The sequence below is a fragment of the Phytophthora cinnamomi genome (genome assembly GCF_018691715.1).
Source record: "Phytophthora cinnamomi strain GKB4 chromosome Unknown Contig16, whole genome shotgun sequence".
In the NCBI taxonomy this organism is placed as follows: Eukaryota; Oomycota; class Peronosporomycetes; order Peronosporales; family Peronosporaceae; genus Phytophthora; species Phytophthora cinnamomi.
The window spans coordinates 1,239,785-1,256,840 of record NW_027150949.1 but is presented as its reverse complement, the minus strand read 5'-3'; positions in this window follow the sequence as shown (position 1 = coordinate 1,256,840).

Below are 17,056 nucleotides of genomic sequence, written 5' to 3'. Positions count from 1 at the left end.
CCCCCGCTTCAGCCACTCGCTTCTCTCGTACTTAAGCGAACTCTCGAGACATCCGATACCCGCGTTCTGACAACAAATTTTCCAAACCGGTTTCTTCATCCGATTCTCGAATTGTTAATATCGGAATGCCCCAGTCACACAGTGCCTCATCGTTTCTTGTGGCATCCACATCGATGCGACTGATTCCAAGAGTTTTTATTTGGGTGCAGGAAACACCTAAAGCGCTTAAAAGCACATCGATCTTCCTCCTCCCCGAGCGGCACGGAGGGTGAGATCACGGGGCGGGTTAAAACAAGGTGGTGGATGCACCGATTCTACTTCCGGTTGTACAAGATGTCGTCGTGAGACTCTACTTCGGTACCCTGACATTGGGCGCACGACTATTCCATCTGACCGCTTTATCACATCTTGCGCAACACTGTGTGCCTAGCTGTCGAGACTGCTACGCATTGCTTCTTCGAGTGTGACCCCGTCTAAGGATTGTGGCAGAAGGTCTGTGAACCGTGGACTCCAGCTTTCCGATGCTGCATGGGGTGGAAGCTGCTGATCGACCCGCCGACCGCGATGTCCATGACGACTGGAGCCATCTTCGCGAGACTCTTCACATTTTACGGCGCATCCACGCATGCATTGTGTTCCACACACTATAGCGTCTCCGGAAAAATATCTATTGCCACGGGGTGCATGCGATCAGCCCAAACGTTCCCCGTTCCTGCTGCTCGTTTCGGTAACACTACCAGCGCCTCTTTCGCCGATCAACCGAGTACAATCTTGATAGTGACGGGTGTCTGAAATGGTGGTGGTGAAAGACCTTCTATTTAGGGGTTATTTTGTTTAGCTATAGAAGCCTGATAAGCAGTAAGACGAGCAACCAATGCGTCCGTCGGTCAGGTAGTTTTGCTAGTTTTGCCGCTCTGGAGCCTTCCGGCTGTCTTAGCGATGTAGTACTGCGTAGGGTCGCTATAATTGTTGTCGTAAAATGCGTAAGATTGTGTTGTGTTGGACTTGGCGAGGTATTTTGCTGATGCGAGCGCTGACCGGGATGGTTTGGCCCATTGCACTGCAACGAAACGGTCTAGTGGGTGAGGGGTGTTGTCATCGCTTGTTTGCTGCTTTGACTGTTGTGGTTTTCTTCGCACTGGGTTCTCCAAACTTTCTACAATGAATAGAATCATTGCTCTTTCCTCTGTCTTCAATAGTTCAGCTATACCATGTCGCAGGAGAGTTTTCTCGTGGTCTTTGTGATTGGATTGGCTATCGAAGCAGATACTGCCAGCGGTACGTAGGACCCAATTGTTGACGCTGTATTGTCGATAGACCGGTCAGCCTCCTGTATTTTGTGAAGCCATTATGTGGTAACGAAGCTTCCAACTTGAGACTTCGTCAACTCAATTGTTGGATTCGTGGCTTGCATGATGAAGTGACAGACTTCGAGGCAATGTCCTTTAACCCTAGTTTCAGGATCTGTTTCCCCGGCGCTAGCAATAGCCATAACCAGGAAAGTGCCTGACGCCCATACTTCAAATGCCGTATCTTGCACCGGAATATGGAGATTATCGTAAACAAGGCGGTTTCGTAGACGCCAGAGTAGTGTTGGAGTAATTGTTGACCAAATTCGCCAAAGTGTACCCATTGCATAGTCATGGTGCTCCGTCCATTTCAATACGTATTGCTGAGCTGTTACGAGGACATTTTTTTACGTGGTTGGAGGTTGACGAGTTGCAAGATGCGGTAGTAGTGTTATTCTCTCGCTAGGTCGGCTAGCACGTCCCAGCCAATGGTTCAACCATGTTTTCCATGATATCTGTGCTTTCTCGCATTCCCAAAAGATATGATCCAGATTTTCCACAGGTATCACACAAGTTGGCTCTGGGCAGCCTCGTGATGTCGGCCACCCATCGTGAAAGAGATTAAGCGCGCCTACGATGATGCGATAAATTGTCCAGTTTTAATAGTCTGTGAACAAGCCGCGATTGTTCCAGACTTGTTTCGGCGCTTGAGTAACCGCGTGCTTACTCGATGGGGTGACGCCCTTCTTGATTTTTGTCAATATGGGCTGTAAGTCGTAGTGGTGATGCTTCCTGATATATTTTGATCTTTGCTTTCGCACAACCGACCGAAGCCATTTCGCGTTGGTTCCTTTAGGTGCTGTCCATGGATACAGTGCCATTTGGGGATGGGCTTTGAACATTATGCCATCGCTACCCTCTAGATATTTTCGCTTTTGATAGTCTAGGGTTTGTTCGTAATTGTGGTTGACACTTTTGATGCGCCAGGTCCATTCCCCGGGTTCTCGAGTTGCCGTCAGCACAGGGCTTGCTATGGTTTTGGCAGTTTTCGTTGCAATAAGGACCTTCGAGCACTCAGCTGTCCATCGCAGGTTAGACTGCAACTGTGGAGTGGTGAATGCACACAACTTATTTTCTGCGGCTGACCACAGGCTCCACAGTAAGCTAAGTGAAATACCTCTAATCCAACGTACAATTTGTTGGTGCTTTCGTGATGTGTAAATCGACGATTTTAGTGGTGGTTGGATCAATGCTCCATATTCTCCACTTTGCGTCAGTTCCTTTTTGGTATGTACCTTAATTTCCTCAAGAGTTGCAGATCTCAATACCGGGAATTCTCGTAATCGCAGCGGCCGTCCATTAGCATCTACTATACATGCGTTATCATGCAGGTAGTGTTTCTGAGGAACACAGCTAAATCTGACGGTATTTCATGGTTGTTGGTATCGGTAGATGTGAACCGTAAGGATTGCCCTGTTGTCCAGTAACAAGAGCTACTCGTGGGTCCGTGGTGTTGGTTATTCAGTATAGCGTTTAAGTGCGTATGACTGGATTTTAAGTGCGTATGACTGGGACTTGGTTCTTCTGAGTGTGCCCACCACAATTCAAGTTTCTGCGCATTGATTTGCGGGAGGCTCTTAACTTCTCTCAAGCCTCTTTTTACCATTGCCAAGCTGGTAGGTTGGAACGTGCAGCATGCTTCCTTTATAGGATCTCCGGATGTACTGCTCGGTGCCATGCAGCCGCGTAAATATCACGTTGTTCGTGAATCCATCGCTCAGCGAGGTTGCTCCGTGTGGTTCTCAGAGCTAGCGCGACATCTTGAAGTCCTAAACCACACACAAGAGACCAGGGACAGTCGCCCTGGCTCTAAAATAAAACAGAGTTGATTTTCACCAAGACTGACTACTTGGTCTTCTTAATTCCGAGTCTGAAACTAAGCTTCCTCACGGTACGTGCAAGCTAGTGATGGGCACACACCTGGCCCGTTATAAACGCCTCCAAACTTTTCTAGTATCCGCTTTACCACGTCGATCTCCTTCACAGACCTCATAAATACTGTGTTATCGTCGACAAAGGCTGAAAATTTATGGCTGAAACTGTAGAATCCAGGTTTTCTATGCCTTGCAGACCTGGATGGTGGTTGATTGCTTGCCCTAGTGTGTTCATCGCCAGGAAAAACAGTAACGGCGATAAAGTGCAGCCTTGTCGTATTCCCGACTGTACTGTCCACGCGGAGGAAAGTTTGCCATTGACGAGAAATTGTGCTGTTGTTCCATCATGTCAATTTCTGATAATCTTAAGAAGTATCTTTGAAAACACATACACTCGCAGAGCATTTTGGAGGAAATATCGGTCAAGGGTGTCATATGCTTTTCGTAGGTCTAAGCAGAGGATCGCTCCACAATCCATCCAGTCCACGGCTGAATCAGCTATATTCATGTCCAGAATACTGCGAAGTATCATAACTTCCACCCCTTACAAAACCGTGTTGTGACCCGCTGATCAATTTTGGTAGAATATGATGTACCCGTTCCGCTAAAATCCGACCAAACAATTTGTACTCTGTGTTCCGTAGTGGAATAGGTCGGTAGTCCATCGCATCGGAGGAGTCTCCGTTTTTACGAAGCGGTGTCACCGTTGCTGCTAAGAAGAATCGTGGGACTCCGTTGCCGTCCATGATACTGTTAAAAAAAATTATCAGGCTAGGCACAAGGAGTTCCCCAAAATGGTTCAACCCTGTCGTCCCTCCTGTCTTATGGCTTGGTAAGTGCTTAACCGCGATCAAGGGCTCCGGTTCCGTGACAGGCTCCACAATCATGTCGGCTTCTTTGAGCGTTAACCTCTGCTGTTGAGGAATATTTAGGAATTATTCTAGCTTATCTTGATCATGTTGACAGTCAGCATGGGAATACCCAAAAATATGACTCCGTTCAGATGCCATCCTCTCCTCAATAGGGTACTCGTCAGGATGGAAGTGTACTGGGGAATAATTAATGGTTGAAACGGTTTGGTCTCGCTGCAAGTCAATATTGCATTTGAAGAAACGCCTTGTTTCATCATCACTGGGCTTGCGTCTGCTACCAAACGAGCGTGATACTCTGTCGCGTGATGATTCAGTCTGGACCTGTATGGTTTCCTTCCGTGATGACCAGGGTACGTGGGTTTCCATTCTAAGTTTTTTGGAGTATTGATTGGTCTGTTGTGGATCTACTTTCTTCACTTGTTGCAAGAGCTGTTGGATCTGGATAATTACTTCGTCCCACATGGTAATTTGCTGGACAGACTAGTCGAACTCGTTAAGTAGAGGAAGAAGTCCTCTTGCAACAACATGGTTAATTCCTGCGTCGCAGCACAAGCCCCCCCCCTGACATAGAAACGATCGATTAGACTAGCCCCTTCCGCATTCCACCTTGTGTAGTAATGAAGTGGGTCAATCATCGCGCCGTCATTGTTCAGGTTGTGATGCAAGTCAACCGCATCTGATATATCATATCTATCCGTAAGGTTTTGCAGGATAGGGCTTTCGCATGATGCAGTACTGGATCGCCGTTTGGTGACTCGATCTCTGCTTGGGCGAAGCACGCAGTTAAAATACCCACCTATGATGATAGATGAGTGGCGACTAATCCATGGTTTAAGATCTTGAAAAAAAAGCGGTTACCTTCTTTCTTCGCTGGGGCGTACACATTAATAATCAGGCAGTCGTTTAGTTCGATTGCCATAATTCTCGACGTTCAGCTAGTTTCGTTCCAGGGTACCACACGACTACTCAGTTCAGGGGAAATTAAAATCCTTACTTCTGCAGACGGGGGTTCCGTTTTACTCCAGTAACTTAAAGGTTTGTTTGTTTGCGCTAGTTGACACGAGCGCTGGCACTGGGCACTCGTTTCTTGAATTTCGTTTTGTGAGCGGAGATTGGGTTCTTGGACGAGGACGACATCTGGAGCGACGGGTTGACGCCGGCGGCGCTATCCACTTAACCATCTCCGCCTCGTTGCATTAGCGAATCCTCTCATGTACTGCATCGCAATCGAGATAGTTTCATTCTTTGTTTTTGCCAGTCGTCGTTTGTTTGATGTTGGTTCTTCAAATATCGATGCTAGATTGTGGAGGAAAGCGTAGTAGTCTCCATGCGGCATCTCGCCGTAGCTAGTCCTTGCCACTATAGGTTACGAGTTGCCACGGTGCCTAGACCTGCGCTATTGTGGGCCTGGGCGATTGAAAATAACGTTTCCACTCCAGTATCCGGCACCTTCCAAGTTATCAATCGCTGAGTCGAGGTTAGGATTTATCTCCATCACATCGAATAAGACTTGTAAGTGCTACATAACGGTTGAGGGGAAACGCCGCTCCGATACGAAGGAGCGCCTTAATTCATCGTTGTAGACGTACGCTGTTAGAACTATCCGGGTGAGTTTCTGTTTCTGCCTTGGTCAGCAGAGCTTGAGAATCTCTGATCCACCATACTAGTGTTGTTATGGTGTTTTTCATAGTTCTCCCGGATATAAATTTACAAGCTCCACGTTAGTTTGAGCCTGAACCCGGAATGCGTTGCACCATTCCCGGACCCGCACCCTATGTTCTGCACTTGAAGGGGAGTCCACAGCGTTGTCAAGACAATGCAGCAGAACCGTTAATTGAATATTTTGTGTCCTTATGTCTAGTACTGCATCCGTCATATCAGATAGAATGTACTCTGGTGACTGAAAGCCCTGAAGGAGAACTAGAAATCCCTATGGTTCGTTTTGAACAATTTCTTTCTTGGTTGCTGCCGTGGCGGGATGGCGAGGAAATGGTGTAGATCTATTCCATGTCTCCTGAAGCTGATTCCACGATTGTTTGAGTGCCCGTGTCTGAAGTCCAGTTGGCCCATGCCTACTCTGAAAGCGCCCGAGACTTCGTTCTAGCCGCGTCGAGATTGGTTCAGTTCGGGTTCGCTCGACCCCGTCATTGTGGCGTCTGGTGATGACCTCGTGGACCCCAATTCCTCGCCGTCCGAAGTTGGGGACTTTGTAGAAGTAGAAGAACCTACTACTTCCTGAAGCTCTTGCAGCCATTGCTTGAGTGTCTCTATTGATATTTCGTACAGCTTCACCCACCATTGTACAGCCTCAGTATCTTTCACGTTGAGTTCTCTTAGTTCACGACGTCTTCCTGGCGCCAATCCCACTAGACCTACCGTCGGAAATGTTTTCCGTCCTTGCACGCGTGAACCACCGTACCTCGTGACTTCCGCATCCTCCTTTTGTTGTGGGATCTTGCTTACCAAAGGGACCGCCTTAAGAGGATTACTCTCCGTGTTGAATGTTGAAGTGGCTGGGGTGGGTTGATTCTCTGACTGCGTCTGATTTGGGCTGTCATTACTACTAACCAATTGGATAACTTCATCGACATCCATCGGACTATCTTCCTCTGCGCGACCAGATTTGTGTTTCGCTGGAGAACCGAAGCCAACTGTAATTTTCTGATTGGTATAGTGTAATGATGGGATGCTGGTGTGAATTGGCTGTTGCCGCGACTTCGCCTTTGATGACTTGGATCCATCCGTCGGATTCTCCTCAATTGTAGTTTTCCTCCTTCACCGACGTGAATGTTTCGCCTTCTACGGTGCATTCAGCTGGATAAAATATCTGATACCTTGCCCGCTCGAGCCTCTTTCTCGATGTTGACGTATATTTTTTGTGGAGGAATTTTGATAGCATTCTCAAGATCTCCTCATCGCCCCAGTAACGACGGTCAATTTAGTGTGCTTGGAGAACGATTGTCTCACGGCTTAGAGGTGAGCCTCAGATGCTTGCATGGATTGTTTGTCCGTGACCACCACTTTGGAGGCGTCTATCGTCCTTAGAATCGCATCCCGAGTACCATGTGGAAACGCTTGGTCAAAGAAGTGGTTAGAAGCTGCGAGAATACCTTTCTTGAGTTTAGCCGTCATATATTCCAGCGCCGTACTGCTTTCCTTGGACTCGAAGTCTCGAAGAAGCCTGACCATCGCCACGGCGTAGTACTGACAATTTCCGGTTGTCGGTGTGAACATCTCTTCTAATCTACAATCGCGTAGCACTTGAACCCCGCTTCTTGTTGTTGCTGACGGTACTGTCAATTCTTGGCTACATCTAGTTGCTGATTCAGCTTGGCTAACTGGCTTCAAATGAATCTGTTGCTCGAACAGCCGTTGTTGTTTCTCCATCACCGACGTCTTTTGTCGTAGCTTGCCCTTCACTACTTCTGAAATTGATGCCCCAATCTCATTAGATGTGGACTTGTTGTGGTTCAAATCAGTAGACGGATGATTACGTACAACTGGTTGTGGTGTGCTATGCGGTAGTTTGGTAGTAGGTTGTAGCGATGCATTACGCTCTTGCTGAATCTGGCCTGTGCTTGTGTGAGCGCGCTTGGATAACCCAACCGTGGGCCATTTCTCCGTTAGTTCGATAACCAGTTCTTTTGGGGTTATGTTCGTCCTTTGGAGCAGTGTCACCCGAGGTTCCGGTACTGTCGTCTGTAAGCCATGGTTTCGTTAGCGTTTTCCGCCAAAAAGCTTGCGAGTTCATCCATGCTGGTTACCGTTGATATTTGTCGCGGAAGTTCCGCAAGCGCGGTCGCTGTGACCTCAATGCTGTAATGACTGTACCAGTAGCTAGCGGAGACTGTACATTCTGTGCGCAGATGTCCATGCCCACCGCATGAGAAGCAAGACGGCAGCCGCGTTTTACTTACATGATGCACCAAACGTTTTGTACCAACCCAATTAATAAATCCCTTGCCTGCCATGCATGGAGGGGAGGGGCAGTGTGGGCTACGGAAGAACATGTCCCACGTGTCGATTTGCAAGACCTGAGTGTTACCCGAAGGTTTTCGCCACGTGGTATAAATCCCCTGAAAGTTACTTTGGACAAACGCATCAATAGGGGCTTCGTCCAAAAAGCGAGAGATGTTGAGAAGACGGACGTGGTAACGGCCATGAAGCTATTCATTGCAAATCCCATCAGCGCCAATCTGGCGAGCCTAAACCAATGGGGCTCGCTGAGTGTTATCTTCTGGGAGTGGTGTCTCTGTCTGATGTGCATTTCGGAGCGGTAAATGTTTGTTGCGGAAGGAAGCACCTTAAAATTTTGGCTCCATTTAGCTATCATTTCTCTCGTCCATACGATAATGTGGACTATGTGATGCCCCTGATCGTAGCAAATTTGATTTGCTTCCCGGAGCATCGCTGCAACTTTGGCTGGGTCATTTCAACTGTTTTTGATTCCAAGAAAAAAACTCTCCTGTAAGTCTGACGGGATTGGAATTCCGGGAAGAACTCAAATTACGGCGACAGCATGAGCATAAAATTTCCTTCCACTCGAACCTTTATGGTATTCTGGATAGCCCTAAGAGCTCCATTGGCGCCGACTCGTTTCGGAAAGTCCGGTAAAATTGCCATGCACAAGATGGCCCCTTCCAGAACGCCCTTAATGGCTTTACACTCTTGGTCCGTGGGTTGACCGAACTGACTGGGAAAGCCGAATCTGGTTTCACAAAGGCGACGAAGCTCCCCTATTTCCGCTGCAGTGTAACTACTGCGTAGAAATCGAAACGTTGATGAAGCAGTACTCTCAGTCATTTCTACATCAATTCCTGTTGCTTCGTTAGCTTCAGCTAGCCGCTCTGACCATGGGTCGTTTGACGGCTTAGGGTTGGCCCGCGCCGATTGTTCGTACACTACCAATGTCTCAAGTAGAGGTTCAAGGGATTTATAGATCACCCCGGTAATGTTGCGCAACCTTGCTCTCCACATTCTGGCGTTTGCCCGCCCGTCCGCAATGTCCGTCAGAAATAGTTCGGTGGGTTTGTCCAGTTCCTCTTTCGTTAGCGTTGGGTAGTGAACCAGTTCTGGTGGCAGGGGCTCCACTGGGCGGGCCGTAAAACATCTTCAAATATATAACTCATTTAATCCAGCACCCTTTCGACCCCCTTGGCGTGTGTAACGGGGTTACACGTACAAATGGCTACAAGCCACTTGTGCTTTTAACAGATATAATATCTGTTAAAAGTTTTAGATACTTCCTCACCTTGGTGTAAGTCACATCAATGGATACATCGAAGTGGGCTACCACAATGAGTGGTCCACACATACTCAAAGATCCTATTGGTAGAAAGCAGCATCTTTCTACCAATTAGAGACGTGCATATTAGCGGGGCTCTGACAGCCAGCCGCTGTCAGCCCCTTTCATAGATGATAAACAGTTTTAGCAGATTTAGGAGGAGGATCAATTTACAAACAATACAGTTCTCATTTTACCTAATCTAAGTCACTTGGTATCTTATCTGATTTAAATTACATTTGTGTATTCAAATATAATTAACTCAAGTAATTACGAAGTACTTACGCTTCCTCATACACGTAGCGCAACGTGTAAGCAAAAGTAGTGAGTCAAGTTAGAACCACTACACCTGGTAGCACTTTGTAGTCCGTCCAACGACCGACTGCTTGACGTTCGTACGAGGCGTACGAACTCGGAGCCGAGAACCACATGAGCACGGAGGTGCCCATGGAGAGCTCCAACACGCCTGCTACGCATGTTGCACGCGCTGACTGCCCCCACCTGTCTGACCCAGAGTGGGAAGCCCTCCAATGACTGTCAACAGTCACTGGAGAAGCGGCGATAGCTACGATGCTGCGTACGCTATCGCCGACGGAGCAACATGGTGTTGCTCTGGGGTTCATCATGAAGGGGCAGCGTGATGCAGCTTCCTCAGTGATGGCGTCGTCGGGGATGTGTCCGCGTGCTCAGTCATTGAAATTGAGCGTAAGCAATTACGTGGGAAGAGAGGGCGAGCCTCTCCTCCGATGGCTTGTCGAGCTTGACACAGCCATAGCGGCTCGACGCATTGTCGACCCGGTGTCGAAGGTCGCATTTGCCATGTCCTGCCTTGGCGGACGCGCAAGGAGTTGGGCGTATGGACGCCGACTCTCCGATCCTACGTGCTTCAGCACGTACGAAGTGTTCAAAGAGGAGCTCAGACAAGCGTTTGAGCCCCCGCAAAACGAGTTCCGATCGAGGGCGGAGTTCCTCGACCTTCAGCAGAGTAAGCATGACGTTCATGCTTACGCGCAGCGGGCACGATACTTGGTCTCAAATATCGTGACTAATCCAATTGACGAGGCGACTAAGGTCGTCACGTTCATGAAGGGACTTAGAGATGGGCCCGTGAAGACCTATCTCTTCCAAGATTACCCGATTACTCTCGAAGCTGCAATCACCCTTGCCATGCAAGAAGAATTTAGCCTGTGGCAGGCTAAACTCCATGTAAACGTGCCGAGGACGCAACCGCGCCCGGTAGCGAGCACGGGAGGCCCAGAACCAATGGACCTCTCGACCGCAAGGGCTGCTGGTCACCAGCAGCACGGAAGTAATGTGCGATGCTTCCGTTGCGGAAGGATTGGTCACTTTGCACGGGAGTGCACAGCTCCCATGCCCCGTGGAGGTGGCCATCGTGGCGATGCTAGGCATCGCCGCGGGCCAACAAGAAAACGCGAACATCCCCTGGAGGTGGCCGTCGTGGCGATGCTAGGCATCGCCGCGGACCAACAAAAAACGCGAACATCCAGTAGGCGCGGGGCGCCCTACTGGTAATGCAGTCGCGCGTGCCGACATCGGGCACGCGACACTGAGGACTGCAGCCCCCAGTGATACCAGCTCTCACTGCAAGAAACAAGATGACAGGCCGAACCTAGTCATCTTGAACGTTTACTCGAAGAGAGCGAGTGACTCTCTTCGAGCTTTGGTAGATTCAGGCGCGTCGAACAACTTTGTTCGACTACGAAGCCTGCCGAGACTTGACTTCGAGGAGGTAAACGCACCTCGAAGTCTTCTGGAAGTGCGACTGGCAACAGGTGCCATCGTGAAGACCGAGAAGCGCGTCGTGAACGTGCGCTTCTCGTACAAACAACGAGTGTTTGCCGAACACTTTATCGTCCTGGACCTGGACGATAAGTTCGACGTGGTAATGGGCATGCCGTGGCTTGCACGGCATGATCCGGTGATAGACTGGAAGAAGCGCACGCTCGTGCGCTTCGGCCACGACAACGGACCAGAGAGCGATGGCCCTGTTACCGCAGCGCACGCACCAGCAGGTGCGCGTGGCTCACCAGTCGAGCCAGCGCTTTATGCTGCTGTCCCGGAGTGCCCAGGAAGTGCGCGAGGGCGCGCACAAGTGAAACCAACGTCGGCAATGCTGCCGACGTCGGAAGAAAAAGCTGTACTGGTTCCGGGAACCAGTACCCACGTTCAAGCGTGTAAGGGACAGTCCCTGACCCGAAGAGGTCAGGTCGACAGCGACGCGTCGGCTCCCGGAGCCGACGCACCCTCGGTCATGAGGGGCTCCGCCAATGAACGGAGTCGAGGTGACGAAGGCGTGTCAACTCCGGGAGTTGACGCTGCAAACAGTGCGGACGGTTGCAAACCGACCGCACTGACGCAATTTGCATGCTGTCGTGCAGCCCGGCTGCACGACGAAGCGCCTTGCGATCAAGCCGGGCTTGATATCGCGCGCCCGCAGACAGGGTCCGCCGGCGAACAACTGTCCACGGCCGGGCCTGTACCAGAAAAACAACTGTGTGGAGCCGGGCTCCGCACAACAAGAAGACGGCGCATGCGGAGAACGCTGCGCAAGTCTCGATCCGGGACCGAGACGCCACGAGAACAGTCTGCAGAGCAGACTGAGGCGGTGATGCCGGACGTCGAGACGCTAAGCGTCTTGACGCACACCGATACTGGATTCCAGTATCGTGAGATCGAACTCGCTAATCCTCCGACGACGGCGTCGGAGTTGACTTCGCTTCCAGCCATGAGCTGGAAGCGCTTCACACGCGACTTGCACGATGGACGCATCGAGCAGGTCTGCGTTCTTTCGAACAGCGAAAGAACGGCGAGCGAGAGCGAAGAGCTGAGGCAGCTCTTCATGGGAAGTACCACTGAGAGTGAAGACACTCTCAGTGCGAAGACGAAGCGAGAGCGCTTCGAGGAACAAGGTTGGGACTCGCTGAAGTCGAGTCCCTATTACGAATTGTTGAGGGAGTACAAAGACGTACTCCCGGAAGACATTCCTGCGGAGCTTCCGCAGGATAAGGGCATTCAGCACGAGATTGATCTCGTGCCGGGCACGAAGTACTGTGTCACGCGGCAGTGGCCACTGCCGCGAGAGCAAGTGAAAGCGATCGACGACTTCTTTGAAAGTCGTCGTAAAGCAGGACAAGTGCGGGAATCAAAGTCCCCGCACAGTGCTCCGACGTTCTGTGTCAAGAAGCCACAGGGCGGATGGCGCATCGTTCATGACTACAACAAGCTGAACGATGCGACAGTACCGGCGCAGACGCCGATACCGCGAAAAGATGTTATCATCGATTCGATGGCCGGGAGCACCGTTTACAGTGCTCTCGACTTGCGAGATGGATTTTATCAAATCCTAATGTGTGAGAGCGATATCCCTCTCACGGCAGTGAGCACGCCAAGCGGCATGCTCTGGGAATGGCTAGTAATGCCGCAGGGGCTTACGAACGCCACTGCGACCTTCAACAGGTGCGTGACGCACTTGTTGAACTCGGTGCGCGACTTCGCACCGAGCTACTTCGATGATGTATTCATCCACAGCCGGGCTGTGGACGGGAAGACCGACGTAGAGATGCACAGGGTGCATCTCCGGAAGCTACTTGAGCTTATGCGAAAGCATAAGCTCTATGCGAACCTGAAGAAGTGTATCTTCGGGGCGAGCGAGATACCCGTCCTCGGGTGTCTCGTAGGGAAACATGGTGTTCGCCCTGACCCGGAAAAGGTCAGAGTGATTAATGAATGGCCAACGCCTTCTAGTGTCAAGGAACAGGCAGTTCCTTGACTTGGACACGTACTTGTGCAAGTACGTGGAGGATTACGCGGGCAAGATCCGCCCGCTGTCACAGCTTCTTAAGAAGGAAGCTGTGTGGAATTGGACAACCGATTGCCAAAAGGCATTCGATACAGTCAAGCGGGGCTTGACTGAGGCACCGATCTTGGCAGTGGCTGACCAAGATCGTCCATTCCACGTCGTTTGTGACGCATCCGACTTCGCGATCGGATGTGCGTTGATGCAGCACGATCACGAGAGCCGTGATCGTGTCGTCTACTACCAGTCGCATCAGCTGAAGCCAGCTGAGCGTAATTATCCTGTACATGACAAGGAACTGCTTGCCATGAAATATGCACTCGCAAAATTCCGAGTGTATTTGCTTGGAAGTAGACCATTTGTGGTCTACACCGACCATGCATCACTGCGTACCGCAGTGAAGTCGCCACACATTTCACAAAGAATGGCGAGATGGCTCTCATTCTTTGCGGAGTATAACTTCCGGATCGAATACAAACCCGGAAGATTGAATGTGGTGGCCGACGCGTTATCACGTCGGCCGGACTACGCAGACGCTGCCGACGCCAATGCCATTGACGTCATGCGATCGAGCAAACCCACATCGTCTCTGTTGGACGATGTGAAGGCCGCGTACGCGCACGACGCGGACACGAAACACTTTGCTGGCCTATGGCACAGCGCCTTCTGACAAGGCTCGTCAGATGCTGCCCAAGCATCTTCGTGCGCGTGCACACCGCTTTCGAGTGCACGACGGAATACTGCTTTATAATGCAGTCGACGACAACGCGGATCGCGTTGTCGTGCCGAATGATCATGGCCTGCGACTCAGGATCATGTTCGAATATCATGATGCCCCGAGTGCGGGACATCTCGGACGTGAGTAGACATACGTCCTTCTCACGCGCGACTTCTACTGGCAGCACCAGTATAAGTGGGTGCGCAAGTACATCCGTGCTTGCGAGGTATGCCAACGCGTAAAGCCTGCGCCATTCGCGCAGGCTCCACTGCAATCACTACCCGGCTCCGTCGGAGTGTTGAAAGTCCATGTCTTTGGACTTCATCTTTGGTCTTCCCCCGGACAGCGGAGGGAATACCGGTGTTGTGGTCTTCGTCGACCGCTTCAGCAAGATGGTACATCTTGCTGTGGTGCCGGCAGAAGTGACCGCGAAGCAGACGGCCCGTCTGTTCGTCGACATGGTGTTCAAACACCATGGCATGCCGACCGACATCGTGTCGGACGGAGGCCCGTGCTTCACAGCGCACCTGTGGCAAGAAGTGTATACACCTCTTGGGAGCCAGCTTTCAATGTCGACTGCGGATCATCTGCAGACGGACGGTCAAACCGAGCGCGTGAATCGCGTGCTCGTCGACATTTTGAAGAGCTACGCTCACTCGTTCCAATACTGGAGCGAGTGCTTATCGATGGTAGAGTTTGCCATCAACAACTGAGTGCATGCCTCAACCGGGCATACACCATTCTACTTGGATGCCGCATGGCATCCACGTCTACCGAGTGTACTCGGAGTGATGGCTCCCACTTTAAGTGGGGGAGGATCTACGACTGCAATACAGCAGCCGCAGAAAACCGCTGACACTTGCACAGGATCAGCTGCAACAACGAACAAAACGCATGAGTCTGCGCACGGCGCAGACTCCTCCAACAACAAGGACAAAGACCACGGGTCTGCGCAGGGCGCAGACACCGCGAAGAACCACGCAGAGGCCGGACCTCTAGCGGAGAGCGAGCTGAATGACTTCAGCTCGGATGCAACCAGCTTCATTACCAAACGACAAGCCGTAATTCGGTTTGTCCAGGATGCAATAGCAGCTTCTGTTGATCAACAGAAGGTGAAAGCAGACAATGCGGGCAGAGGCAACACAACTGAATTCAAAGTTAGTTCATTGGTTTTGTCAGCTGCTCAAAACCTGTCTAAAGATGGAGTTTCGGATTTCGGAGCAAGTAAGCTTGCTCCGCGCTTCATCGGGCCGTTCACTGTGTTCGCACGGCACGGCAACGCTTACACGCTAGACATACCGTCTAGAATGCGCCTCCATCCGACCTTTTACGTCGGGTGGCTGAAGCCATACCTGCAGCACGAGCCACCTAGCTCGGCTGACCCGAAGCCTCGGCAGTAGCCGAGGCAGAAGCGGAGGACTTGGCCTCGGCGACGAGCAGCCTCTCCTCTAGCACGCGGACGCGCTGGGGCAACTCCTTCATCCGGGTCCCCGACTCGATCTGGATATTCGACGCGGTCTGCGAGACCGCCGCGACCTGTACCTTTTGGTTCACCAGCTCCTGCTTCAGGGCGGCGAATTCAGCACCCTGCAGACGCTCCACGGCGGTCACCCGGTCGTGGAGAGGCGCGTACTGATCAGCCCGGGGCTGATCATACCCGGGGCGTGTTCCCACCCCCGCCACCGCCGATCCGTGACGCCCGCGGCTCAACCCGCTGGATTGTTGAGCGGATTGTTGACCACGGTATCCCGAAAACGAACCCTCAAGGGGCTCGTTTTCGTATTCGTTGGAGAGGATTTCCTCCCCATCAAGATACATGGGGGCCGCGGAACGTCTTGCTGGAGGACGTTCCGGAAATGGTGAGGGCGTACGAGGAGCAGTACGAGCTGGTGCAGCAGAAGTAGTGCGAGCGCTGCGATCATCGCTAGCGCCCGAACCCTCACGTGCTAAGAACTTAGCATGGAGCTCTTTGAGACTCTCGGGCACACGGAACGACGTGTACCCGTTCAGGTCGCGGTCGCTCAAGCGGACCGCGTCTGGTAAGCACTTCGCGCACTGAAAGCCCTCGGGCACAGCGCACGGCACATTAGCCTCCTCAGCAGCAACGTGGAGTTGCTCCAGCTTTCCACGCTTCGAGTACGTCTCGAAGTGATCACGCGCTTGCTTAATCCGATCACGGTAAGTACTCGGCTTCTTGTTGAAGTTCTCAACAAAAGCGTTCCAACTTTGACAAAGTGCCTGCCACTCGGGCACTTTGCTGCGAGAAGATGTCTTCTTGCTTTGAAACCATCGGAGCTCATGATAGAATCCGATGTCATAATCGCGCCTTTGATGCGTCTCCGCATCAAAGTGCAGCTCAGCAGCCACAGCGTCATCTTTGATGGCGCTGCATACGTACAGCGGTACCTCATTCGGAGGTACCGAGTTCCCATACCATCCGAGATCTCGGACGCGGACGGCGTCCACGGATCACGCGCTGCGTCTGCAGTGCATGGAGAACTAAGAGCCCCAGCGGAAGCGAGTGGGGTATCACTCTCAGTTCGCGAACGCTTCGAACTCGAAGCGTCCGATTCGTCCCCTTCACGCGGGCGAATGTTCTTAGCGTGGGGGTCGAGCGATTCCCTCGACACTGAGTCCTTGCGCTTTGAGGACGAGTCCTCCTCGTCCTCCATGTCTTCATCGTCGTCGTCGAGGTCGACGACGTCGCCATACTTCGCCTCTTGGCGTTCGAAGTAGTCATCGATGGAGAGATGACTCTCCACCGACTTCGGAGTCTTCTTTCTTGAGGCGCGCTCATCGTTGAATGAACGCGGATTTCTTCTCCAAACGCGGAGAATTGACGAATGGTCAATTCAGAGATTGACGTGCGGAGACCCCGCGTGTCTAACCTTAAGGGGGGGATGGTGTAACCCCGTTACACGTACAAGTGGCTACAAGCCACTTGTGAATTTAACAGATAGGATATCTGTTAAAAGTTTTAGATACTTCCTCACCTTGGTGTAAGTCACACCAATGGATACATTGACGTGGGCCACCACAAGGAGTGGTCCACACCTACCCAAAGATCCTATTGGAAGAAAGCAGCATCTTTCTACCAATTAGAGACGTGCATATTAGCGGGGCTCTGACAGCCAGCCGCTGT